Source organism: Prionailurus viverrinus, chromosome A1, assembly GCF_022837055.1.
Source record: "Prionailurus viverrinus isolate Anna chromosome A1, UM_Priviv_1.0, whole genome shotgun sequence".
NCBI classification, from domain to species: Eukaryota; Metazoa; Chordata; class Mammalia; order Carnivora; family Felidae; genus Prionailurus; species Prionailurus viverrinus.
Window position 1 is genome coordinate 193,292,451 of NC_062561.1, and position 27,078 is coordinate 193,319,528.

Genomic DNA, 27,078 nt, shown 5'->3' on the forward strand with positions numbered 1-27,078 from the left:
GTGGCCGAAAGTCTCTTCTGGGTAAAGACTGGGGGAATCATTCCCAAGTATACTTGCCAAGGTGTTCCAGGGTCCTTTCTCCCAGAAACCCAGGCTTCTCTTCCATTAATGGGCTCTCAATCTAAAAAAAAAACTCAATCAAATCTGAAAAACAAATGATCAAGACTTTTTACTGAGGCATCTGTCCTTAGATTCCTGAGATTTCTTGTAATGATATCTTGTTGAATGAAGAGTATACATGTTGGTAAACCATCTAATTTAACTCCAGGGACTCTGTATTCCACTAACCATATCCTAACTGTGGATGAGGCCTCTGTATTGCCACTCTGACCCTGCCACTCTTTATGATAGCTGCATCCACCTCGCTTCTGACAGATGCACTACACCACCTGGCTTCTATTTTTCAGGGCCCTAGCATTCCCATGGCTATGAGGGAGCCTAATTCTATAACATCATGTTGCACAATCAGACTTGGCTTTAGAAAAAGGCCATCTTCATCCCTATCATAACCTCAGCTACTTATGCTGTGGCTAAGAATTCATCCGGAGAGGTAGGAAACCGGAGAAAGTATTTTTCTGTGTAAAAAAAGTAAGTAGGATTTTATGTCATTCTTTGCTCCCCCCATTCTCCCTTATTACCTAGCTGCCCCAAGAGAGATTAATATTTAATGGCTTTATCTACTTTATTAGGGAGGAAGAAAGGCCCTCATGTGAGATCTGGAGAACCCATGGACCAAAGTTAAATTCTTAACTAAGCTACCTAGAGTTTTTGGCTATGAACCCACTGGCACTGAGATTGAGTTGTCCATCCACAAAGGGCAGGGGAAAAATATACATAAGAGTATTCTCTTGGGTACCAGACATTTACACAGAGGAGAGAGAGTAAGAACCTACCTTTAGCTTTCTCCAAATTCTGGCCCCAAGTGCTGACTGAGATGATAGTAGAGAACAGGGTCGATCACATATTCCCGGGGAATGATGGAGGAGATACAAAAGGTCAGCAAAAAAAAAAAAAAAAAAAAAAAAAAGCATCATCTGCTTCACAGAAAAAACAAACTATCTATTCCATTATGCAGAGCCACTGAAGAACCTACCACTGGCTCCTAAGAAAAGCTATTGGCTATGATTGCTCACTAAGCCCAAGTGAAAGTCAATTGTAAACATTTGTCAAGGGCAAAAGATAGAAGAAACCAATGCCAATCTTCTAAGTGTTTTCTTGTCCTTTACTACCTCTCTACCCTTACCTCCACTGGACTAGCTAGGGAGAGATCCATTGGTTAGTGAGAGGGTAAGTGAAAAGTTCAGAGTGGCAACAAGGTGGAGAAATAGAAGCCTACAGGCCCCCACACTCACCTTTCCTGCTGGAAGTGGCCAGGCCAGCCCAGGCTAGCACTGAGGGAGGGGAGAAAAGTTGACTTTGAAGTTCCAAGCCCTTCCTATTCCATGGGACAAGACCTACTAATCTTAGAACTGAGACTTCTTGGTTACCTAAAAGGTCCAGTGACTTTTTTACAATCTAAGAGCATGAAGGTAAGCTACAGAACCTGCGTGATCACACTCAGGGGCCTGGAAAGATCTATCGGCACTGGATTATGTGCACACTAGAGCAAAAGAAGGTGAACACTAGGAGAGTGTGTGCAGAATAAAGTTGTTTTTTGACTGTGCTTTGTGAGTTCCACTCATTTAACATATCAATTACATATAGCTTAACATTTTTATTTCTTAAAATTAACTTTAGAGGAAATGTATTTTGTAGCTGTTATCTTGAGCTCGCTACAACTGTTTCTTTCTATCTTCTGGGAGGGAGACCTTCAATTACTGGGAAACGTTTATTGATTTCTTCCTCTAGGATATGGAGTAGATTTTCAGCTGTGTGAGACCACCGTTGTCTGGTGTTATTTTTTTTTTCTTGCAGCTGCTTTTGAAAAAAACAAATTCTATTGAATTGTATACTTTATACATCTCAGAGCTCTGGGTTTATTATCCATCAAACACTGTGTAACTTGTTTTGAAATATTTCCCATAGCTTTTTCGTGGGCTTTCCAGTCCTGGGAGGGAAAACAGCATGAAGTTCTGGAGTTTTCAATTCCCCCTTCTAATGTGTAGGTAACAGAGACAGGATGACTTTGATAAAACATGATGACTCTTTTATGTCATAATAAAATTGTTAAGTCTTTACAGAAATCCTCACACTAGGGGCTTTTCTCCTCCCTAATAATAGAAGAGCAGATAAATAAAGCCATTAAACAAGCTTCCTCTTTGTGCATCAAGAGCTGAAAAGCCTCAGGGATGATGGGAGGGGAGGAGTAGAGGACGATGCAGACTTCTTTAGGACAGCTAGATTTCATTACCTCTATTTTACCCAAGAGTCAATTAATGGAGAGGTGAACCAACTTAACCCCTTTTTTATCCCAGTACATAATGCAAGGCCTGCACACAGTAAATGCTCAGTATCCACTTGTTCAGTAAACGACGGCTCTAATTATAGAACTGGTACCAAGATACCAGCAAGAGTACCAGAGTGCTACATTGGTCATGCTGAGCAAAACCAGAAAGTTAAAATAATCTTTCTAAATCATTACATCACAGTCCCTAAAACATGTTTTTTTCATAACATTTATTGTATGAAATTCTCTTGCTCATTTTATATTTCATATGTATCACTTTATATCATACAGACATACACTTAGCTCAAAGGTTAGCATCTCCAGCAAGTACTGCCACCCACACATGCACACACATTTCCTTTTCCTTTTATCTATATTGAATCCATAGGAACAGTCTACCTAGCTAGCCAAACTTTTTTTTTAAGTTTATATATTTATTTTTAGAGAGACAGAGACAGCAGGAGTGGGGGAGGGGTAAAGAGAGAAGGAGAGAGAGAGAGAGAGTATCCCAAGCAGTCTCTGCACTATCAGCACAAAGCCTAACTTGTGGCTCAAACTCATGAAACTGTGAGATTATGACCTGAGTTGAAATTGAGAGTCAGATACTTAATTGATCGAGCCACCGAGGCACCCTACCAAACTTATCTTCTAATATTAACTCAGTTTCCCTAAAAACACAGATTCAAGGGCTGGGGTGGAGAGGTGGTCAAATGGATATGAAGGACAGAAGTAGGACAGGGAAGTTGCTAAGCAAAGTATGTAATACCAAGTCTAGCCTTGGGTTGAGTGTGTAGGTTGGGAGTTCTCTGAGGCATTCATCACATCAGAGAGTGTTTTCCCCTTGAAGCTATATCAGTCAGTCACTGGCTGTTCCTGGGAGACAGGTCAAGTCTCCAGAGAAGGTTCCACTAGCCACAACAGTTGCAGCTACGGGGGGATAGGTACACACACCAGAAGGGAAAAAGGATCTGTACAGAGCCAAAACAGTCTATGACCATTCTACATATACTATTAAATCTATAGGATCATCAAGTCTTTGAGAGCAGTTGCTGGTCTTGTTGATCTTTTAACTTTCTACATCCCTTAGCACAGGGCCTGGGGGAGCTGAGATCCACTCTTCCTCCTTCTCTCAGGCTGTTGGGGGGGGGGGGCGGGGAATCTTTGAGATACCAGTATAGTTTCCTATAGGAGCACATAGCCTCTGACAATTTTAGTTGCCCTGTGAAAATTCAGGAAACTGAGTTCCTCAGTGTACTGCACCAAGGAATGTTTGTGGCCCCAGAGCTGAATTCTCTTATCACTCAACACTATAAGGAGTAAGGAATGAGTCAGACACCAGTGGTTTCAAATGGGAAATCTCAGCCCCTCTTGGTGAGCAGCCAACATAGTCTCAGCCATCTTCACTGGCCAGCTGGGGAGAGATTTATTCACAGGAAAATCCAAGACTTCCTGGAAAGCTTCTGTGTTCAGAAGCTTCCTGACTGGTTCTCTCCAACATTGCTCACAGGAGTATAAATGGGTAGAACCACTGTGGAAAGCATTTCAGCAACAATAAATAGAGCCAATGTTGACTAAATACTACTCTGTGCCAGAAACCATTCTAAGTGCATCACACATGTACTCATTTCATGTTCAGAACAACCCTATGAACTAGGTGTTACTATCATTCTTGTTTTCATATGAAGAGTTCTGAAAGTGTACCCTTTGATCCAGTAATTTAAATTTTAAGAATTCCTCCCCTAGGAAACAACATTTAATACAAAAGACCTTTACCCACAAAGAAATTCATCAAAGGGATATTTATCATAGAAAAAAAAAGGAAGTATTTCATGTCCAAAGAAAGAGAAATACTAACTGAACAATAGAATTTTATATAGTCATTAAAAATCATGTGTATGAGGATTCATAATAAAAATGAACACAATCTTCCTAGTTTAAGTGGCATCAAAAAAGATGTTCTCCTCAGAATGATCACAACAATGCAAATTTAGAACCGTACACAGAAGGTTTTCTAGGTCAAAATGGCACACTGTATATGCAACATTTTTTTCACTGTAATAGCAAGTCTTGGTGGCCTTTAAAACCTCCTAGTATACTGAGGAGGGCACCTGTTCGGATGAGCACTGGGTGTTGTATAGAAACCAATTTGACAATAAATTTCATATTTAAAAAAAAACTCTTATAAAAAATAAAGTAGTGAGAGGCCAAGTTGGTGGAGCAGCATGGAAGATTTTTTGCATTGAGGTGCAGCTAGATCAACACCAAACCATCTTGCACACCTAGAAAACTGATCTGAGGTTTAATTCAACAATCTGTATAACTCTAACCACAGAACTCGGCAGGTATGCAGCATGGAGAGGTGAACCAAGGGAGAGAGAAGCCGCAGAAGGTAGGGAGCCATTTTTGCTTGCACAGAGATGATGGAGACGGGGAGAAAGTACAGGAAAATCACTCCCCCCAAAAGCAGCTGGAGAGAAAGAGTGGAAACACCTATAAGGGAATTAACAAGAAAGGGAGAAAGGAGAAATGAGAGGGTTTTGATACCATTAAGACTCTATGAACAGGGGAGTGCAGAGTCTGAAACTCCCCAGCTTGATAGCTGGTAGAGCTCTGGTGGGAAGAGTGAATCTCCAGGAGCAGACAGCCTGGGACAAGAGGTCCTGGAGTCACATGGGGAGAGATGGCTCCCCCTGCTTGGAGGACATGTGGTAGAGGCTGTGTGGCCTCCCCACAGGCAAAGGTCCCAGTGGACCCCAGAAAAACAGCCATGTTGCCAATGTTGGAATAAGAACATTAGGGAAAGGTGAAGTCTGGAGCCAGATGTATGTGGTGATTTACCAAAATCCCTGAAACACTGCTGCTACACAACAACATGCACTCTTTCTGGGATAGGATGGCATCTGGCTGCAGTCTCTGGGCATTTACAGTGGTGTGGTCATAGAAACATTCCTGGGGGTGGGCCAGCCCCTGGCCATTGCTTGGCGAGACCCTCCCCCAGAGGGTCTGAGTGAGTCAAAGCCACAGGGCCCTCAGAAGCGAGGGGTTTGGAAATGCAACCCCATCTGAGATCAAACTCGAGATGGAGGTGTCCCCTGGAAGGCTGACGACTTGGTCACATATAGGGTAGAAGTGGGTAGTGGATGGAGGCCAGAGACAAAGGAGGAGTTCTTGATTCCAGGTGGTAAGAGCACAGAGTTCATGGATTGGAAGAACAAATATTGTTAAAATGTTGATAGTCCCCAAAGCAATCTACATATTCAATGCAATCCCTATCAAAATAACACAAGCCTTCTTCACAGAGCTAGAACCAACAGTCCTCAAATTTGTATGGAACCAGAAAAACTCCAAATAGCCAAAGCAATCTTGAAATAGAAAACTAAAGCTGGAGGCATCACAATCCAGGACTTCAAGATGTATTACAAAGCTGTTATCAACAAGACAGTATGGCACTTAGATCAATGGAACAGAATAGAGAACCCAGAAATGGACCCACAAACGTATGGCCAACTAATCTTTGACAAAGCAGGAAAGAATATCCAATGGAATAAAGACAGTCTCTCCATCAAGTGGTGCTGGGAAAACTGGACAGTGACATACAGAAGAATGAACCTGGACCACTTTCTTACACCATACACAAAAATAAACTCAAAATGGATGAAAGACCTAAACGTAAGACAGGAAGCCATCAAAATCCTCAAGGAAAAAGCAGGCAAAAACCTCTTTGACCTTGGCCTCACAAACTTCTTACTCAACATGTCTCTGGAGGCAAGGGAAACAAAAGCAAAAATGAACTCTTGCGACCTCATCAAAATAAAAAGCTTCTGCACAGTGAAAGAAACAATCTGCAAAACTAAAAGAAAACCTACGAAATGGGAGAAGATATTTGCAAATGACATATCAGATAAAGGGTTAGTATCCAAAATCTATAAAGAACTTATCAAACTCAACACCCAAAAAACTAATAATCCAGTGAAGAAATGGGCAAAAGACATGAAAAATACTTCTCCAAAGAAGAGTTCCAAATGGCTAAGAGACACATGAAAAAATGCTCAACATCACTCAACATCAGGGAAATACAAATTAAAACCACAATGAAATACCACTGCACACCTGTCAGAATGGCTAATATTAACAACTTGGCAACAACAGATGTTGGCAAAGATGCAGAGAAAGAGGATCTCTTTTGCACTGCTTCTGGGGATGCAAACTGGTGCAGCCACTCTGGAAAACAGTACGGAAGTTCCTAAAAAAACTCTACCCTACAACCCAGCAATTGCACTACTGGGTATTTATCCAAGGGATACAGGTATGCTGTTTTGAAGAGGCACATGCACCCCAGTGTTTATAGCAGCACTATCAACAATAGCCAAAGTATGGAAAGAGTCCATCTAAATATCCATTGACAGATAAACGGATAAAGAAGATGTGGTGTGTATGTATACAATGGAGTATTACTCAGCAATCAAAAAAAAATGAAATCTTGCCATTTGCAACAACATGGATGGAACTAAAGCGTATTATACTCAGTACAATAAGTCAGAAAAAGACAAATATATGACTTCACTCATATGTGGAATTTAAGATACAAAACAGGGAAGCAAAGCAAAAAGATACAAAAAAGGGAAGGGAAGCAAAAATAATATAAAAACAGAGAGGAAGACAAAACATAAGAGACTTTAAATACAGAGAAGAAACTGAGGGTTCCTGGAGGGGCTGTGGGTGGCAGCATGGGCTAAATGGGTAAGGGGCATTAAGGAAGACATTTGTTGGGATGAGCACTGGGTGTTACACATAGGGGATGAATCACTGGAATCTATTCATAAAATCATTGCACTAAATGCTAACTAACTAGGATGTAAATTGAAAGAAAGAAAGAAAGAAAGAAAGAAAGAAAGAAAGAAAGAAAGAAAGAAAGGGAAAGAAAGAACAACATGTTAAATTAGGAAAATTGAGTGAGACCTTAGAAGTTTCTTTAAAAAATGTCTTTTTAAGCTTGGTCACGGACATGGCGCAAGGTGTAGTGCTTTTGCTTACAGCCATTACTCAAGTAAATTCATAAGCCCTGTTCTCCAGGGTGATCATTCACTGAAAGAAGCCAGGACTCCTTATCCTACTACTCCTTGAAGTGTAGTTTCTTATACCTTGGGATAGGAAAAAAGTGAGAATATCTGCCAGAAAGAAGACATGGTAAACAAACAAGCAAACAAACAAACAAACAAAGGAGTTAGCTTACAGAGTGTCCCACTACCCGATTTGAGCATCAAAAAGAGAATAATAATCACTGCTAATTGAAAATTTTTCAGCCTCCATAATGCCATGATGATGTAATCGCACACCAAATATACTGTAAAGCATACAAAAAGGGAGCTCTAACACAAAACAGAAATAAACAGGGCATACTAATTTATCAATTTTAATAAACAGAGTACTAATATATAGTTGAGTATTATTAAGTGCATTTTGGTTTAAAAATCCCATGTACATATGCATATCCACATTTTTAAGTCTGTGAACTCTCAAAAAATGTGAGGACAATGGTCTCCAAAGAGATAGAGATTCATTAAAGAAGGATGATCAGTGACAACAGTCATTCCTAATAACCAAGTAAAAGGGGAGATTCCTGCTTCTCATCAGTACCAATGATCATATACAATAACTAATTAAAAAGAAGGTCCAGCAGTGTGCTCCAAGATGATAAATTAGCTACATTCCCAAGCATAAGGGGAACCAAGCGAACTTGACTCCTTATCTCCTAGGAGATTAAACCTCAAACTGACCTTATTAATTATAATGGGGTTTTGATAAAGCATAAACTGCTAGTAATCTAACCTACCAGAACAATATATACTGATGGTAGGACAATGAGATAGATAATGGTAGCCAGGCAAAACTTAAAAATATACCATTTCTAGGAAAAACATCAGATTCAAAAAAATTGAGAATCTATATGAAAAGCTGAAGTCGTTATTTAACAAATAAATTTTAACTCCATAGGGAATTTGACCTAATGACTAGGCGCTTGAGTGTGAATCACTTTGGACCTCATAACCAAGAAACAATCCAGATTCTAAAACTTCTACTGATATAAAATAGTGGATTTTTTTTTCTTTTCAGACTGGTAAATATGACTATAACTCTAGGAAGATATAAAACAGTATGTACCAAGTAGCCTGCAATTTGAAGAAGGTCAACTTTGGAAGAAATAGAGAGAATAGCAATAATGAAAATCCAAAATTAAACTCACAGCATTCACATTTTAGATTCAATTTTTAACCACAATATGATGATCAGTTTAGTAATCATTAAAAAATGTTTATGTCTATTATCTGTTTCTTAGGTACTTAGAGTATTTAAAATATTCTGATATAGCAGCTCATAACTGCTAAAGAGTTTTTAAAAATAAGTTTGTAACCAATGTTTAAATATTTGGGGAAATATTTTATTGAGCTTGTAAGCATTGATGTGTCAAGTGTGTAAGTGGTGTACAAATATTTAGATAAGTATTTAGAGGAATGTTTATTATGAAGTTAGTAAGATTTTAAAACCAGACTTTATGCCCAATACAAATTATAGTGGACCATGTGTATTTTAGGGATTAACAAATCTATTAGTAGTTACCATTTTCCCATTGTGAGACACCACTATAATGGTAATTTTTTTTAAGTTATAACCCAGCGTAGCAGATAAAGAGAATGGTATGTTCACAAACCTCTTGAACACAGACAGAGATGGGTAAGTGTTGGGTGATGAGCAGAGAAGAGAAGGCTGCAGCCCAGAAAAAGTCCAGAGATGGCTGAGGCTAAAAGAAACTAGGTACAGCAGAGGATAAGAGGAGGGGAGTAGAGCAAAAACAGGGCATTGAGAGTCAGCCCCTCACCCACCTACCACTAAGAATTTAACCACCCACCTCCTGTTCCAAAACCTCAAAAAAAAAAAAAAAGTCACTTGAGAGAAATTGAAGTAAACACGTGAGGAGTATGAGACTAGTTGGCAAGAATACCCAGGTTTTAAAAGATAGTGAAAGGAATCAGAATACGCCACTCCAAAATATGCCACTTTAACATTAGGATTACTTTAAGCTAAAGGTAACTGAGTGACAGCAAATATCAGAAAAAGCTCTCTACCCTCTCTCTTCCTATCTAAAAGCAGGGCATAAGTTGCCATTTGTAAAGGTAACATTAATTTCCCTTCACAAAAGTGTCCCAGTCTCCTCTCCCATACCAAACCTTACTGATATAACCTTCATCTTTCATTAGTTTCCCTCTGATGTTTACCTTCCACAATTTCCTTGTTCTAGAGGCCCAAAGCCCTTTTCCTGTTGTTTTGTCTCATCTCCACAATTTATCACTCTGTTAAAATGGGATATAAGTGCCCAAGTCTAATCACTTATTTGGTGTTTTTCACTTCTTTTCACTTATGCTTCTTGCCAACTAGTCTCTGAAGCCCCTGTGCCAGGCACCACAGACTGAAACTAGGAGGGTAGAGGGGGAAGAAAACTCCCCTTCTATACAGATGCAAAAAAAAGGGACAGGACATAATTCAAAGGAATGAAGTACTGGGAGCAGGATTTTTAAGCATAAGGACAAGAGCCACCTCAGCCAAGGAATATTCCCACCACCTCTGAAAATTCCTCCAAATCAGCAATTGATTGCCTCACCTTAGAGCCTATCCTTCAACTTCTTCCTCTTCTTTTCGTTCATCATTGTCTTCAAGAAGTATTTGTGAACACAAACAAATATAGAGTCAGAAAAATTCTCAGACCTACTCTGGCCCACCCTCTTGAGAGGGACAGCAGCAGAGTTGGGTTTCCCAACTCACAGCTCAGCACTTATGTAGTCAAGGCACTCAGATAAGGGTTTCACATGGAACCCACAAGTACAACTGGAATCATGCCCCTCCCAAAACAATTCCTCCTACATAAAAAAATTCCAAACAAACAAAATTTTAAGATCCAGTGTTGAATTTATAGTTTCTCCAACAAACTTCCACCAAATCTATTGAACAAAGAAATGTTTTCACTTGAAGAACAAAAGTGTGGGGCGCCTGGGTGGCTCAGTCGGTTAAGCATCTGACTTCAGCTCAGGTCACGATCTCACAGTTTGTGGGTTCAAGCCCCGCGTTGGGCTCTGTGCTGACAGCTCAGAGCCTGGAGCCTGTTTCAGATTCTATGTATCCCTCTGTCTCTGCCCCTCCCCTGTTCACTCTCTGTCTCTGTCTCAAGAATAAACAAACGTTAAAAAATTTTTTTTAAAAAAAGAAGAAAAGTGTAAGCGCTCTTAGCATGTTGTTCATGGTCATGAAGTCAATGTTGCTGAAATAGATAAGATTCGTAGACTTTCATGTACTTGAATATAGATGAACATAATTTATCATTTTTTAAGAAAGTATACAGAAAAGAGAAAGTTGAAAGTACTTTTATTTCTTTTTTGTCTTGTAATGAATCAAAGATACGAATAACAATAATTCTGAATTATAAACCACAAAGCATCAACCTGGTGTGTCAGAAAGAAACTTGATTATTAAGACTTATCTAGAATGAGGCATCTGGGTGGCTCAGTAGGTTAAGTGTCTGACTCTTGGTCTTGGTTCAGGTCACTATCTCATGGTTCATGAGACTGAGCCCCACATTGACTCTGTGCTGGAGGCATGGAGCCTGCTTGGGATTCTCTCTCTCTCTCCCTCTCTCTCTGACCCTCCTAGGCTTGCTCTCTCTCAAAATAAATAAATAAACTTAAAAAAAAAGACTTACCTAGAATGAATTGCAGCTCTTCCACAGACCTCAGAGGACTCAGAATTCCTCCTGGTTCTTGAGTTTTGCATCTGAAAAATGATGAGATTGGATAATCCTGATGATCCTAAGAGTTTCTTTCCTAGTTCTTCCCATTTCTAATATTCTGTATCAGTATATCATTAGTCCTCATTTTTAAACTTTATCCTTTTAGGCTTATAAGCATGGTCACCAGCTTTGCAAAGGTACACCCGTATCCAAAATACACAACAGCTCAGACTGTGATATCTTGGCCAGTAAAACCAAACTATGAGAATTTGACCTTTCTAATGGCACAAGGAACTTGTTTCAGCTGGCCAGGAGCTGTGAAAATATCATAATCCAAAATGCTATGAAAGTTGGCACTTGGAAGAAACATTTAGAAACTTATGTGAAATTTTACAGAGATTAAGACCCAAAACAGTATTTCTGGATACACAGTCATGTTTGTGAAGGGAGAACTATGCCCCCAATTTGCATTAGGACATGGGCTTAGAATTCACTTGATTCAGGAGATTTTAGTAAGTTTCTCAATTACGCAAAATCCTGTGCTCAAAGCTGTGGAGGATGCTAACAGGACAAAAAACGCTTCCCCTCCCTGGATTCAGAGTGTAGTAGAGTTTAGCCATTAAGAGCAGGGGTGTTGCATTCCTTTCTGATTCCACATCCTACTAGTTTTAAGAGTTTAGTCAAGTCACTGAATTTTTCGAAGGCTTCATTTCCTTATCTGTTAGATGGGAGTGATGATAATACAGGATAATGCATCTAAAATACTTAGCACAGTGTCTCAGGCACAATGAATTCTCAAGAAACATGAATTTATGTTATATATGTTATAAAGGGTAGGCAAGGCAAAAAACATAAATAGGTAATTTAATCAAAGGCAAGATGGAGTAAGTGTTATAGCAAGGGTACCTGCCAACCATCAAGAGAGCAAAGAGGCAGAGGAAACAAAGTCAACTTCTTATACTAAGGATATGCCAAAAATAAATAAATAACAATGGGTAGAAAAAGGAGGGAAGGATAAAGTTCTGACTTGTGTCTTCTTCTGGGATCCAAGATCAAACCTCAAGTTATTTTACTATGTACACAGTAAAACCTCCCTAAGCATTGGAAAAGTTTTAAAAGTCACAACTGGCAAAGGAGTTTGGATGATGTGATGACCACAGGACACTGAGGCCAACCCTGGTGCTCTTCAGTGTCAAGAGGCTAACTATGCCAAGTAATTAATGAATAAGCTATATTAGACTGCAATCTGAGAATAAGATGGTCCATGCAAGCTTGAGAGGATGAAAAATATCCTCTACCTCCATAGGTGAGTTGGTGTGCTTGTTCCTAGATGTAACTCACTTCAAGCAGAGAGATAGAAGATCTGTCCCTGTCCAATTTTCCGAGTAATAGCGAACTACTAAAATAGCAATCACCATATAAAGTAGTTCTTATCAATAGTCCCATTTTACCTATGTGGTAAGCAAAGGACAAAAAGGGCAAATAACGAAGGTCATATAACCAAGAAAACCTGACGGTTACCCATTCTACTTTCTAGAGGAGTGATGAGCACATGCTGGGTACTGTACAGATGTGTGTGTTTTCAGATGAGCTGAAAAGCCTGCTTGGCTTATCCACTACACTCTCTGCCCTTCTTGTTAGTAATGGGTAGTCATGTTCTCAGCAGCTGCTTCCCAGACTCCTACGGAAACCTACAGACCCTAAGCTTTGGTCAAAGTTCAACACTTATAATTAATTTTTTTTTAATCTAACAATGAGCACTTACTAAGTCCCAGGCACTATACTGAGAACTCTGCATATTAATTTCTTTAATCTTCCTATCAACCCCTTGATTAGATGACTATCATTATTGCCAAGACAGATAACTGAGGCACAGAGGAATTAAGAAAAATGGCAGAGCCAGCATTCGAACCTGGGCACTGTGACACTAGAGTCCACTCTCATAGCAAACTCAGCACTTGTTAATACTTCCTTCACAATGCCACTGTAGTCATCAATCAACTTGACGTTCAGTCCTCGACCAGAGAAGTAGCAGAGAGTGTACCTTCTCTCCTCTTAGAATAAATCTTGATGGTGAGTCCTCCAAATGGTGACTTCTTGAATGAAGTTTTGCTGACCCTAACCATAAAACTAGATTCCAGGAGGAGGAAGGAAGGAAGCCACTGGTAAGTGATGAATGGGTGGGATATTGAATGTGAGAGGAGCAGCATATGAGTGACAACAGCTGCCTTGTTAATCTTTTACCCGCTCTACTCTTTGTAAAATACTCACCCTACTACATTTTAATGAAAAGGCTGATTTGGGCCATGATTTAGTGGGTTTCTTAAACATGTGTCTTTCAGAGACATGCCTGAAAGACATCACTTCTCCTGACCTTGGAAGTTCAAAGGCAGTTCAGGCTCGTCCCTGCAGCACTGTAGGCAGTTGCCTAGGAGATGGGATTTCAGTGGGTGGGAAAGGCTCTTCCCTCAGTAAAGGAGGAGGGAAGTCAACTCCTCCTGCTCTATAAGGTCTGAAACTCCTCAAAGAGGGAAAAAATAACTTTTATTCCACAATGACAGATGGGGCTTACATGCAAAAAAACCCTGAGAGAGGAAATACACTGATTTCAATTCATGTTAAAGAGGAAAGAGCTAATAGCAAAGCATTCCCTGAGAGTCCATGTGAATAGAAGAAAGTACACAGGGAGGAAGGAGGCTCCTATAGAGGAGGAGAAGAAGATGGGGGAGGAGCCCACTCATTTCACAGATGAGGCCCCAAGAAAACTTCCTGCCTCACCTTCAAGACCACACGTAGCCTCTGTGGGCTGCCTATCCTATAAGGGTTTCTTCCACTTGGGACTCTCTCCTGTCTTTATCACACAAATTCATCTTGTTCCTCATGCAACACCCTTCCCGCTTGAAAGTTTCTTCTGCAGGGCTCCTCCTTCCTATTTCCCCAGCACTTTATACATCCTTTGGTCATCAATATTCATATTTAGAAAAGAGGCAAAGAGGTGAAGCAGAGAGAGGAGAAAGACACACATTCTTCATTGCACATCTGCATTATGGTGAGGTAAGAACTATTATTTGTTAATTACCAAAGACAAAATCAACTTAGAGATATAAGTAAAGCCTAGGTCACATGGCACATAGAAAGCAGAGCCAAGACCATGGTCTTGACCATTTAATACAACTTGGCTCTAAGCCTTTTTCCTTATCAGACCTTATCATCCACTGTTTTCATGGTCATTTTCCCAGGTGGACCATGAACTAACTCCTTGGATCAGGAATTCTGAAAAGTTTATTGCTTCATTTCCCATTGTTCCCCGCTCAGTGTGTGGCACAGACTAGGTAAAGGTCTGCTGAAGGAGGAGAGAGGAGAGGAAAGAAGTGTAGGAGGAACAGAAGAATGATTTGAGGAACAAGGAGATGTGGGGTGGAGGGGATATTTCAGTGAATCCACACACAAAGACTGACACAAGCAGACATATAGGCTCTAAATGGCAAGCACAGTGATGGGATCACATTAACCTTAAACAGTGTCTGGTACACATTATACCTTCTATCTGCTATAAACACAACTCTTTTAAGGATGTTATCTAGTAGTTGGGACAGTCTTACTCTGTGAGGAATGTTATTTTTTAACAGTCACTGAGCCAGATCCACTGAGTGTGCTCAGGGCAATGATTTCCAATTGCTTTGCAATTCTGACATCTTATCAGTGCTTGGCCTCAGGATAGCGGACCCCCATCTTTAACAGCACTGTATGGCAAGCATTTTATCGTTATTGCTTTTGCCGATTACCAACATAAAGTCAGCTTGTTGCAAGGTTTCAAAGGATGTGGAAATGTATAACTTGTAAGTTTCTCTGCCACTCTCTCTCAGCTTCCATTCCACCCCATTGTTGGAGATAACTACAGAGAACCACTGACATAAACAATAAATGTATACTCTTTACCCAGGTGGTATACTATACTATATCCAATCCTACAGCCAGCTTTTCTCACTTAACCAATGTTGGACACCTTCCCATGTCAGTTCAAAATATTTTCCATTCTTTTTAGTATATGCATCATACTCCACTGTGGAGATGTACCTTTATATTTTTAAAGGTATCTATCCCATGGATAGATATTAGAGTAAGGGCTTTTTCCTACTGGAAACAAGGCTGCAATGACGATCTCTATAGAGATATAAATGGTAAGATAGATGACACAGATGTAGGTCTTATGCCAATAACCTGTAGTCTAGATTCCTAGGGTAAGATTTTTGGGTCAATAGGCATGCACCATTAATTTCAATAGAGATTACAGACTGCCCTTGCAAATGTTTCACTAATATGTACTCCTATCATGTACTACACATGATGAAAAGAACACTTTTAGGAGTCGGATCCAGGCAAAAAAAAAAAAAAAAAAACCCAAACTTCTTTCCTAGGAGGTTTGGTTCCCTTTGTTATAAAACTAGAACATCTTTAAGATTCCATATCCACAGGGAGAGGGTGGGAATTATTAGAAAACCAACTTAGAAATCATTGTTTGAGATCATAACCCTAGTATTCTGGAAGAATCCAGGTGAATCCCAAAGGTGTCTCCTATGATGTCCCCCACCTGCCATGTTTAGAAAGGGGAGAAAATAATCTCTATTACCACTCCTCCCCACTCTTTAATCCCACACACAGCCTTGCCAATATGGGCTCATCAAACCCTGGGGCTCCAATTTCAGATGCCACAAGGTGAGGGCAGGAACAGAATAGGCCAGAGTACCCCAAGTTGGGTGATGTTCATATCACTATAATCCAAAACCCCTAGTCTTAAATTACATCATAGACTTTAGCATTTGGCTATCATTTTTATGTCAACGGGACAAGGAGAAACTAACTTATCAAAAAGACAGAACAAGATGAGAGTTGCATATCATTTCAGGCCACAGGTAAAACCTAGAAGTCAGGTTCTCATTTGCTTGGCATTAACACAAATTACCTGGTTTGTCTGCTCCCTCCACGGAAACCTGAAACCGTTTCACTCATCAAGTCTCTTAGTTCTCCCCAGTACCTCCATCATTTTCTCAATTTCATTTTTCACTCTGATGCTGGGGATGAGAAAAAGGTTCATTCATGAAGGTAATAAATGAAGCCCTGACTTTGGAAGAGAGGTAATTAGTGCACATCATCACTAGAGCTAATGAGATCAGAGTGGGGCTGTCCAAGCCCAACATGCCTAATCAGGAATTCAAATTAAGAAGTCCCACTCTCTGTGATTAAGGAGATAGTCACTGAAACACTGAAATCCTAATTCCTTTGTATTTCCATTCACCAACTCAGTATCAAATGTTTTATGACACTGAAAATATGCTTAGTTTAAAGGGAACAGATGCCCAAATCTCCTCGTGCTCATTTAGGAAGACAACCTGATTTTTCTTTATCTAGGGTGGTGTCAGTCAGGATTATATACAGACACAGAGACACACAAGTGATTCTAACTGGATTTTGTTGAAATTGTTTCTTTACAAACTATATAAACAGAGCTTTCCCCAAAAAATCCCACTGCCATGGGAGGAAAGAAGAGGTTAGACGTGGGAGGGGTTAAAGGGATATGTCTGAATTCTATTATCATTAAAAATTCTTTATTTTATTTGGAAAATCATAGTGGCAGGGAATAATACATCTCTGAATAATGTAACAAAACTTTCCTAAATTCCTACTTTATGTCTGATCCTTTTCTACACACTTTTGCATGGAGATGTCCAATCTGACCCAAAGAGATTAATTTTTGTACTCAGATATGTATTTAAATCTGTCTCAGCTACTACCTACAAGACCTTACATAAGACATTTCAAGACTCTAAGCCTCAATTTCATCTCTTATAAACTAAACTTCATTAAAATTTAAAATTTCCTTTCATTAACGGTGCCATCAAGAGAGTAAAAAGACAAGCCACAAATGTGGAGAAGCTATTTGCAGTGACTACAACAAAAAAGTCTAACATACAGAATACATAAAAATCTCCTGAAAACAAATGAGAAAAATATAAACAACCAATTAGAAAATAGGCAAAAGGCTTGAACAGATATGTTACAAAGGAAAAATACAAATGTGTAGTAAGTACGTGAAAATATGCTCAATCTCATTAGAAATGAGAGGCGCCTGGGTGGCTCAGTCAGTTAAGCGTGCAACTTTGGCTCAGGTCATAATCTCACAGATCGCGGGTTCGAGCCCCACATCAGGCTCTGTGCTGACAGCTCAGAGCCTGGAGCCTGCTTTGGATTCTGTGTCTCCCTCTCTCTCTGCCCCTCCCCTGCTCGCTCTCTCTCTCTCTCTCTCTCTCTCTCTCAAAAATAAACATTTAAAAAATTTTTTAAAGAAATTAGAGAAATGAAAACCATTGAAATGCTGGCCAAATGAAATCCTGAGATACTATTTCACACACACACACAAGAATTGAAGGGGAAAATTAGGTTTAGTAATATCAAGCAGAACAAGAATACAGTTCAACAGAATATTTATACATGGCTAATGGAAGTGGATTTTGTTATAATCACTATATCTGGCATCATGCAATAAATCTGAAGATGGGTATACCTAATACCCAGCAATTTCCAACTTTCTCCTTCAGGTACCTGCTCCTAAGAAGTTCTTACAAACGGGAGCATCTGGGTGGCTCAGTCGGTTGAGCGTCCGACTTCAGCTCAGGTCATGATCTCACAGTTTGTGGGTTTGAGCCCTGCATCAGGCACTGTGCTGACCACTTGCACAGAGCCTGGAGCCTGCTTCAGATTCTGTGTCTCCTTCTCTCTCTGCCCCTTCCCCACTCACACTTTGTCTCACTCTGTTTCTCAAAAATAAATAAATGTAAAAAAAAGAAGTTCTTATAAGCGTATAACAGTGTTCAATGTATATTTATAGCAGCATTGTTCATAGTAATAAAAAAAATCTGGAAACGGCCTAAATATCTATCAAATAAAGAACTGATAATTTGTGCCATGTTCATACTGCAGCATAGTACATGGTTGGAAAAAGGAATTGATGTTACAGGATATGACATGAATGAGACACATGAGCACAATGTTAAACAACAAAAGCAAATTGTAAAGCAATTCACATAGCATGATTCTATTTATGTTTAAAAGTATGCAAAATTAAATCCTATGTCAAACCCAACAGTTGTAAATCCATAAACACATATAAACACAAGACTATAATCTTCAGTGAAGATAGTGAGGGCAAGTAGGAACAGAATAAAGGGATACAAAAGTGGCTACAGGTGAGAATTCATCCACGCATCGCCTGGACCTCGTGACAGGATTCTGCGGAGGTATCATGGAATGAAGTCGGAAGATGGTTAAGGGAAGAGACATCTCTACAAATCATGCCTCATAGGTTGGCTTCAAAGTGCTTTGCTGATTCTGCTATTAGAAGATATCTAATGCCTGGAGTCCATTAACTGGAGCTGAAGAAGCAGATCAGCCTAATGAGAAGTATGACTACAAAGGGCAGAGATCTAGAAGGTATCAGCATATACCCACTCCTTAAGTCACATGCCAGCGCTGGGTTGCAGTCAGGATTCTCATTCAAATCCGGGCTTAAGAGTCACTCCTTGCCTTTCCCAAGGAGAAAAAATAGAGAAGAAGCAAGCAGTAATTCACACTGCAGCCCTGTGCAGCAGTTGAGATGATTCCCATTTGCCAATAAGGATATCAATTCTCAGAGACATTAAGTAACTTGCTTACGGCTGCACAGCTAGAAAAAGACTAGATGGGCATTCAAACCTAGGTCTGCCAGCACCAAAGCCCCATAATCATCTGCTAGGTATCCAAAGCATCTCCTGGGAGATGGCTGGGAGTCATGTTGAGCAACAAGGATGGGTAGTGGACTAGAAACTGAAGAGTATAAAAGATCAGAAGTCACATCTACTACTTGAAAAACATGACTCCTGATTACCAGAAAACCAGTGTCCCCAAAACAAGCCAACTGTAAGAGAACACACACACAGGAGACTTTTAGCAGGGAGGATTTGTGAAAGGAGAAGAGGGAAAACCCAGTGCTGCAAAAGAATAAAAATGTAATAGGAATTACAGGTCTTAGAAAACTCTCATCTTAACCCTTGTTGAGACCAGAAGTCGTTAATCTCTGTATTTAGATCGCAGTCACGGTACTGTTCACCGCTGGGCTTTCTGCCCCAAATCCCTCAAAGTACCTCCAAGCATTTCAGCCCACTCCCACCCCTTCATCCTGGAGAGGTTAATAAATTAGCTAGCAGAGGCTGTTTCTGTCTCCCTGCTTACCCGATTAATGATAATCCACTGGGGATGAACAATGTTCAGGCTGATGCTGAGGGAATTCCAATTAATTCCTCAGAAACCAATTCTCCTTTGACGGGTTTCCTCTGCAGAAAGCCCCTGCATTTATCTCAGCCCAACAAAGCTGTAATGAGATCCAAAGCCTTTAAGAAAGGCAGCCTTTGACTCAGACTGGGCACTGTGGTTGTTAGCCAGCAACTAGCCTACTTTATACCCCAATCCCAAAGCCCGCCCAACACCTCACTCATTTCCATGACAAAACAGTCTCTCCCAAATAGTGGGAGAGACTATCCCAAATAGTGCTCATGGAGCACCTATGCCAGGTGCTATGGAGTATCCAGCATTGGTTAGGAGTACTAGCTTGGGGATGAGGCTGCCCTTACTGGAAAGCTGGCTCTGCCTTTTACCAACTGTGTGAAATTGAGCAAATTACTCAACTCTTCTGAATCTCGGTTTCCTTATTTATGAAATGGTTATAATAGTACCTCTATGTTCAGGAGGATTACAGGATTAAAGGCCCTAGAGCAATGTATGGTACACAGAAAGCTCAATAGATATTGACACTTTTGATTATTGCCATTCTAACTACCTTTTCTATGCCAGTAAAATGGGTATTTTAATCTCACTTCACACCTGAAGGAACCAAGATTCAAAAAGGTAAAACATTTCATTTGCCCCAGGACATAATTCATTCCTGGCAGATCCAGGTTTCACATCTACTTCAGGATGGTGTCAAAACTAGAATGTCTCTGGGCTCATCTCTGGTGTGTCTTTGTATTTATTTGCAATCTTTCTAAATCAGAGGCAGGGAGCCCTCATTTAAGGATTCATTTCTGACACCCCTAGACAGACAAGGAAGCCTCTCCAAGTAGTTAAGCACCCATTCAGACTCCGACAGAATAGGAGTTGTCCCCAGAGACTGAAGGAGCAAGGCCAGAGTATCACGACATCGCCTAAAAGCTGACAATAAGCAGCACTCATGCCCCACAGCCACCAGCCCCCACCCCAGTGTTGTCTCCATCACAAGAACCACCCTAGGGCAGCTGTAAAAAGCAGGCTTTCTCAGCACAGCCCAGACCCCTATACCAGAATCTCTGATAAAATCCAGAGATTATGAAAATCTAATTTTGAGAATGCAGGACCTTTGAGGAAAAAATTTAAGGTCTGAAAGATAGCTATTATTCTTGAGATGATTTCTTATGTAAGACCAATTTTTCTATTGGGATGTTTACCCTAAGGACACTTTGAAGCAATAGGGAGGCAGCCTGATGCTTCACAAATGGCTAACTGCAATGTTCTCCTCTCCATTGTCACTCTTGTAAGGGAATAGCTATGACAACCATGATTCCTTGTTTGGAAGGAAATCAGTATCGAGTTAATATCAAAGGCGAGGAATGGTCCCCAAACATCTGTTTCCATTAATAGTCTTTGCTTAGAGATCATACATTTATGGTAAGTGTTTCAAATGCTCTTCTAGTCTCCAACACTAGTAAACTCCTTTCTCACACACACAGAGGAGTCTAGGCTCTTTCAAGTCTCCCCGGTGGCCTTCCTTAATAGTAAGAGGCAGTAGCCTCACATCATCAAGCTTATGTAGGAGGAAACTAAGTGAATCGTGGCCAGTACAAAGGACAAATTCTACCCTCTGCTCAAAATCTCTTCAGTTCATTTCTAAAGACCCACTTTAAATTCCATCCTTTCAAGAAAGCCTTCCTTAATGACTGCCAGCGTAACTCCAGCCAGAGAAAGCCATGACAACTCTGAGAGACGGTCTCAGCTCCTTATTCTTTGCAATTCTAGTCTAGGATGATGATAATTCAGATCATTATTTTATCATTGAATGCTCACAAATACAATCATCGTGTTCTAGAGTTAGCTTTTTTGCCTTTTGTATCTTTTCTCTCTAAATTGATTATAAGCTGAGGACAAATCTTCTTGTTTGTATCCCTATTACCTTCTATGGCTCATGATACAAAACTTCAGTTTAGGGACTACTTGCTGACAGGCCCCTTAAAAGTGATACCATTGATGTTTGTGTCTTGCCAAATTAGTAATTCTATTTGCTTTTATTAGTCCTGTAATGAGTCAAGGCAACATAATGGAGCCATTGTATATAGGCTGGAACCACTGATGGAAAGAGTAGAAAAGTCCTAATTTTCTTCCCCTAATAAGCCAGGAGACCCTCTAGGAAGTAAGTTTTACTTAAGTGAGACCAGGAAAGAGGAAATCAGGAGGACTATGTCTGGCAGGTGTTGGTTTAGACGTCTGAGAATAAAGTGTAAAGGACTCTTGAGGTTTCTATATTGACTACTTCAGCTGAACACAATGTGAAGTTTTGTTGGTGGTGATTGCTCAGCACATTTTCTCTCTCTCCAGTTTCTGATTCTTGCTCAGACCCACCTGCCCCTGCCACCACCCATCACCATCCCCCATCCAAAGCATTAGGCCCAGCACATGGTCTGAGCAGAGCCAATCAGAGTCCTTTCCTAAGCTTAATATATAGGCATTTAAAAGGGTAAAGCCTCTTTCTGCCATGTGTGTCCTAAATTGGAACCATGAGCCTGGATCTGTTAGCAACCATCTCCCACAACTATATGAAAGACACCAGTCTGTTATGATAGAATGAGTTCAGAAACAGAGAAAATCAAAGAAAAGAAGTAGTGGAAGAAACACAGTCTTGCTAGCGTTATTTGAGGCACTCAATCTTGCCAGGTCCTGGATTCCTAGTTTCTAGAGCAAATTAATTCTCTTTTCACTTAAACCAGTATAACACAAGTTTCTGTCACACAAACAGAATCTTCACAAATACAAGACAGAAGGTTTAGCAGGCACAAAAAGTGTACTCCATGAGGGTACAGGCCATATCTGCCTTATTATTTCTTCACCCTTAGTGTCCAGCTTGAGAATTATTTGGTAAATGAGTGGGTAAATCTTGAAGAATCCTAAATACCTCAGCAGGAACTGGCCCAGATGAGAAGAGGCAAGAAGTCTAGCAAGCATCTGAAGCATGGCCATTTATCCTTTGAGGAAGATTACTGTCTCTTCTCTTTATTCCAATCAGAGTTTCAAGAAGACTCCAAGACTTTATTCCAGTAAGAGTTTCAAGAAGTCACTTGACAATTAATTAAATACTGAAGCTTCTGAGTTTGACTCTTTTTTGTTGGTGATGCTCCCCAGTTTGTAACTATGTATTGTGATTAGAATGCTTTTTATGTGTCTGTGGAGTTTGTCTCCAAGTACTTCGGGGTTCTTTCTTCATTCACTCACCTTCTAAGCCCGCAGCAGACCCTTGCCTAACTGTGAATGGTCTCTGGTATGATTTTCATTAGACGTTTTAACATAAAGTCCATTCCCCCAAAGTAGAATCCTTCAACAGTAGTAACTTAGCAACATGACAAAATACCTCCACAGCAAAAAGAAGCAGGAAAGAATTGGTCTTTGGTCATGCTTATTTTCTTACAACAAGTGTGTCACTTAGTGATAAGCAAACAGAGAATTGCCACCACACATATGTTTCCTCTGGTGTTGACAGAGATGTTTGTGTACAAACAGGAAGCCAACAGAGCCCATGTACGTAAGTGGTCCAGCAAATCTGCACTATTTCTAAATCCCTCAGTTAATTTTTCAGCCCACTATACCCAGATGAAATACTGGAGACTTAAATCAAGAGAAACATTTAGAATAAATTTAAAAGTGTGGTCTTTTCACCATGGCTTGACAGAGAGGTAGGGAACACCAAAGCAAATATGTTCTAGTATATTCTGGGCACCAGTGTACTGATATAGATACCTATAAAGAGCCTGGAATAAGTAAAAACACGTGCTGAGGATTTGACCCCTGATCCCTGTTTTTTTAGGTCTGCCTCCAAGATTACTCAATGGCCTCCCTTAACTGGACACTGGATCAATAGTGGTAGTGATGGGGAAGCATGGCAGAAAATCAGGACTAATACTGTGAAGAGGTGCTCCTGATAGGGAGGGTCTATGAGACAATAGTATTCGTGTGTTCTGAGCTTCACAGTCCTTCGATGTTGCTCCATAGTGTCCATGATTATCAGCCAACAGGATAACAAATGCTATCCCAACATTTGCTCAACCCCAGGTAACATTGGTAAGACAACTCCAAAATGTCACCAGAGTGATCTTACTTATGAGGAGATTAGTCCACATCACTCCTCTACTTTAAAACTTTTAAGGAACCACCATCACTTACAGGATGGAAGCCAGGTTTCTTCACATGAAACACAGGGTCTCTGGTGATCTGAGACCTCTATCCTCAGCCTCATCTCACACCTACATAGCCTCATCCTCTTCTCTCCAAAAGCATGGACTTTCTCAGTATTTCCACTCATGTCCCAGTGATTCTTGCTCCAATATCTTTGCGCATTCCCTTCCCCTCTACTTGGCCTCCACAGATGACCTCATTGGTCAAAATCATACCCATCTCCTCCAAGAACCATTTACTAAGCTCTAGTCTCTGGGTAAGATTTCCTTCTTGTTCCTCCCAAATGCCCTGTAGCTGCTGCTTTCATTGCATTTACCAGAGGTCATTATAATTTTCTATTTATTAGGCAGTCTCCCTCATTAAACCAGGACATTCTTCTGGGCAAGAACTGTGTCTTAGGCAATTCTGAGTCACAAATGCCTGGCACAGAAATTTGCATATAGAAGGTACTCAAAAAATATTTGTTGAAGAATGAATAAATCTACCTCTAATTTTTCCCAAAATAAACCACATTTCCCCTTAATAGCATACCCACAAGCATGTACATATCCTTGCACATGTAAGTGCACACATACCCCTTAATACAACTTTTGGAAAGAGTAAAGGAATTATAAAACAATAAAATGCCAGCATTAGAGGCACCTTGTAAAAGGTTAACCTTTTTGTCAACATGAATACTTTCTTATCCAAATACTTAGGTCATGTCCAACATGCACATCTCCAGTGACTGATGAGGAACCCACCTTAACAAGCAACTTCTTATATTCTTGGGCTGCTCTGAGTGTTAGAAGGTACCTGCTTATGATTAGCTGAATTTGCTTGACTGTAACTTCCACAGACTTACTGTCCTAGCTCTATTCCCTAGAGCCACAAGACATACCTTCAAATAGTTGAAGAAACCAAGTCCTCACTCCTCCAGAGCGCACACCCCAAATTCCTTAAACTGACACCCAAAAACTTGAGTTCTGAGTCCCTTTACAGACCTAGTCATTCTTCCTGGACATCCTCCAGAATTAGCCCTCAAGATCAAGATCATCTGTTAAAAACTTTAGAAGTACAGGGACACCTGGGTGGCTCAGTCGGTTAAGCATCTGACTTTGGCTCAGGTCATGATCTCTCAGTTCACGAGCTCCAGGTCGGGCTCTGCACTGACAGCTCAGAGCCTGGAGCCTGCTTCGGATTCTGTGTCTCCTTATCTCTCTGCCCCTCCCCCACTCATTTTCTCATTCTCTCTCATTCTCTCTCTCAAATACATAAAAAACATTAATTTTTTTTTTAATTTAGAAGTACATACTGGTATAAATTCTAAAATGAAATTCTTAAACTTCATTAAAAACTAAAATCACTGGGTAGGGTTATTAAAAATTACACTTTTGGGGACCCCCACCTTCACAGAATCCAATGGGTATGCAGTAGGACCCAAGAATCTATCTTAATAAGCCGTTCAACCAAGCCCACAGACCACTCTTCAAGAAACAATCTAAGAAGTCATCAATTTTGGCTTCCTCTTCTGTAAATGGGATTAAATCTGTCTTCCTCTCTGATCACAAGGTAACGTGAGACCTACCTCCCAAACTGATCACAAAATACAAACTAAATATTGAATGCACAATAACGTTGGAATGGGAAACAGGCATTCATTAAGCCTGATTTGAACAAAAGAAGACCTCCTGGCAGATGGCATCTCCTCATCAGAGACTGAGTTAGAAATGTTGGTCAAGGGGGTGAGAGACCAGATTTCATGCTCTTTATCCTTCTGAACAGCAATCTTTTAAACAGCATAAAGATAAATCATCTGCTGTCTGTATTTTCTGAATGTGTCATGGGAAGCCTTTTCCATCCCATAAATACGTATATTAGTAAATCAAATAAGCTGGAAAAGCACTTAGGCATGATGCCAGGAGAAAAATCATGCCAGCATTGTTTCACTTCGTTAATGTTATTAGTAAATCATTAATTGCCACTATTGATGAATTTTACTTAAAGAGAAGCTTTAAAGAATGAGCTACAGAAGGTAAGGCAGCAGAGACACATTTCCAGGGAGGGAGGCAAGAATGAAGGATGCTAAAATCTCAGACTCTAGAATCAGATAGGGCTGAGTTCAAACCCTGGCCCTTCCCTTTACTAATTTATTACCTTAAGCAAATTACTTAACTGTTCAGAGCTACCATTTTCTCATCTGTAAAATGGAACTTCTAATGGTCCCACTATCATGGAGTTGTCATAAAAATTAAATGATCAACAATGCAAGGTCCCAACACATTAGGTATTATTTCCATATTTATGCATATATGTATTTACTCTTTTATTATTTCTTTCTTACCCATGCTGCACAGAGTTGGTAGTCAAACTACCCCTTCCTTTCCATAGATAAAGACGCTAAAGCAAAGCTTTGGTCAATCGCCATGGAAACAAAATTCAGGTTGTTCAGCCACAAGACCGAATCCAAATTTCCCATCCATCTCCCTCTCAGAATGTGGCCCTCGTGGCAATAGAACCAGAGGAGCTTCTTAGAGCAAACTGGCCTAATGCCCATCCTGGGGGAGCTAGAACAACACAAGAAAAGCTATAGACCGGGGTTCCATTCTTCTCCAATTATTCCTTCATTTGTTCACTTGACAAATATTTATCGAGCCCCTTTTCTGTGCCAGGCACTGGGCTAGGACCTGGGGATACCAGTGAGTAAAGTCAGTCAGATACATGGTCTTCGTTTTCACTTTGTTAAAATCTCTGCTCAGATGTTGCCTCACTTAAGAGGCACCCTCTCCAACAGAGCATCCTGTATCCCTGTCGCACTCTCCCCTTTTACCTTTTTTTCCCCTCCCTTTCCTCAAATGCTTTATGTTTTTATTCTCTTCCCACAATCCTTGCTAAAATTTAAGGCAGCGACTTCCTCCAGTTTGTTCACTTTTATCTCCCTAGCTCCAAGGATAATGCTTGGCCCACAGTACTTGCTCAATTAATATTGGTTGACTGAGTAGAAGGAAAATTCTTAGTGGGGGGTGGGGAGGCAGGGAGAGGAAATAAATGACTGTGAATTATGAATACTAGAAAGGAAATCCACTGGGGTTGGTTAGGGAATGACAAGCAGGGAGCCTCATGGTAGAAAGAGAGTGACGAAGATCCTCCCTGAGCTGAGGAAGTGATGATTGATCCAGGGGTCAATGAGCCATCCATGCACGGACAGGAAAAGAGCCCTGCACTTTGTGACCCTAAGCCTGTCACTGCCTTTTCCAACATACACTTGCAACAGGATTCAGCAATCAGAAGTAACCCTCACCTGTCAGACTCCTCCTAGGACTTAGCACGCTGAAGATACAGAGGGCTGGAATAGCATCCGGGACCTGGTGGGGACGTGATATGTGAACAAAATGCCTTCATAAAATCCACTGCACGCACCACTGAAATTACA